Genomic DNA, 2935 nt, shown 5'->3' with positions numbered 1-2935 from the left:
GTGTGCGTGGGTGTGTATCCTTGTATGTATATGTGTCTATGTGTAGGCGCTCGCATACACAAACATTCATTTACTTACACAAAACCACTCTACTTCCGAACTACATCCACGGAGGGGACGATGTATACGACCAAGACGAGAATTTCCCTCCAGGTGTTGGAGACGAAAACAGCCGTGCGATAACAACGCTACAATTATCATCATCGAGGGTAAAAACCAGAAGAGGGTCCGGTAGAGAAGGACGAATGAAGGATTTCCCACTTGAGATAAAACCTAAAGCAGGTACGTACAACTCGGCTACACGTGCTGCAACTTGTGGGGTTTTGTATGTGTCTATATATAAATATATGTATATATGTATATATATATATATATATATATATATATATATTTATGTATGTATACATATACTCCTCTGTGCAGTAAGTAATGAGAAAATGTCAAGAGAGACACTATTTATTTTCATAAGTTTACAAAACTTTGTCTCCTTCAAAATAATTGCCTCTCGCATCTACACACTTCTGCATGCGTCTCTCCCAATCCTGAAGGACCTCCTCAAAGTCCTTTTTCAGTAGTCCCTTCAGGTAACTTTCCGATGCCTCTTTCAGCTCCTCTGTTGACTGGAATCTGATTCCCCTGAGGCTGTCTTTCATGCGTGGGAACAGGAAGAAGCCGCAAGGGGCTAGGTCAGGGCTGTAGGGTGGATGCTGTACCACTCTTATTCCCCTGTCGGTCATCCAGGTGGTCACCAGCGTTGACTTGCGGCATGGGGGATAGTCCTGATGAAACCACCACTGGCCACTCCTCCACTGCTGAGGCCTCTTCTTCCTCATCTTCTCCCTGAACACTTTTCAGAACAGTAAGGTAAGATTGCGTATTAATGGTTTGACCCTGAGGAACCCATTCAACGTGAATAAGCCCCTGGGAGTCAAAGAAAGGAATGATCATGGCCTTCTCTTGCGACATGCTTATCTTTGCCTTTTTGGGTATGGGGTAGACCGCGTGCTTTCCACTGAGCACTCTGACCTTTGCTCTCAGGGTCGTAGGTGAACACCCAACTCTCGTCGCAAGTCATTACCTTATTCAGGAAACCTGAATAAGCCATCCTGAGTCCACTGCTGAACAAAGGCTTCCTTCATAGCATTCCACGAGGTTGGCGCGGATGTGTGAGTCATGGAATGCTATGAATGAGGCCTTTGTTCAGCAGTGGACTCAGAATGGCTGATTTGATATATATATATATATATATATATATATATATATATATATATATATATATATATACATACATATATATACATATATAGAGTTACTTGAGGCACCTTCTCATGTTTCCATTGTATCCCTTCGTATCGACTATATAACTCTTACTTCTACACCATGTAACTATCTACTGAAGAGGACCACATAGAATGGTCGAAATATGCAGTTAATTCTATATCCTTCATCCGTTTCTTTCTCCGACAGTGGGATTTTTCATATATATATATATATATATATATATATATATATATATATATATATATATATACATATATATACATATATATATATATATATATATATACATATACATATACACACACACATATATATACATATACAAATACACACACATATATATATACATATATGTATATATATATGTACGTACATATATGTATATATACATATGTACATATATATATATATATACATATATATACACGTATATATATATATATATATATATGCAGACATATATGCACATATATATATATATATATATATATATATATATGTATACATTAATATATCATGCATATATACACTTATACCATATACATATATCGTATATGTACATATAAAGAGTAAGCACATACCATATACTTAAAGATATAAAAACATGTATATATACATATATATATATATATATATATATATATATATATATATATATATATGCTAATAAGAACATGAGTCCGTATGTTCACTAATGCAAAGTAGATAACTTGAAAAAAGAAACTAACGAAGCAGAGCGCTTGCGTATATTACATCTTCAGTACAAAAAGTATATTACATCTTCAGTGTACTGAAGATGTAATATATGAAAGCGCTCTGCTTCGTTAGTTTCTTTTTCCAAGTGGTCTACTTTGCATATATACATGTATATATATATATATATATATATATATATATATATATACATATATATATATAAGAACCCGTGTTCTTATTATATATATATATGTATATAGATATGTATATACATATGTATATATATATGTATATATATATATATATATATATGTATATATATATATATATATGATTTGGATGATGGAGAACATAAACACAGGGGAAGGTACGGAACCCTAAATACTCTAACGTTTCGTTCGCGTAGAACTTCTTCAGAGAGTGTGCGGAAAACTGTAATTGAAGTTTATGTACTAAACTTAATTATCTTGTCGGATACTTGGGAAAGGTCGTTTTTCTGGCGTGTTCTAGAATTAAAATACTAGTTTGTTTAGCTAAATTGATAAATCCTCCTCGATGGTTCGATGAATTCTTAGTTGAAATATATGCTGATTCTACAATTCTTCTAGTGAATTTATCAAAACCTTTATGCAGTACTTCGGCTCCTCTCCAGTTTGGTAAATGATCGAATTTTTCCGCATGAACTGCTAAAGAATCAGACGTCCTATGTCCTTTTATGTCATTTCTATGTTCATAAATTCTTTTACTTAATCCCCTTCATGACTCGCCATAATATGACAATGTGCAACCATTGCACGGGACTCTATACGACGCTGTTTTCGGAATTGGTTCTCTTTTCGGAAGTCTTTACCAAATCACCTATCCTCTTATTAGTTATTTTGGCTATGTTTAAACCTGTTTTTGTTAAATATTTGTCAATTATTGGTGAATTTTCTGAGCCAGGTATTGATATAAAATT

Source organism: Oratosquilla oratoria, chromosome 19 (assembly GCF_046742065.1).
Source record: "Oratosquilla oratoria isolate Oo_2021 chromosome 19, ASM4674206v1, whole genome shotgun sequence".
In the NCBI taxonomy this organism is placed as follows: domain Eukaryota; kingdom Metazoa; phylum Arthropoda; class Malacostraca; order Stomatopoda; family Squillidae; genus Oratosquilla; species Oratosquilla oratoria.
Note: the sequence above shows the minus strand (reverse complement) of the source record.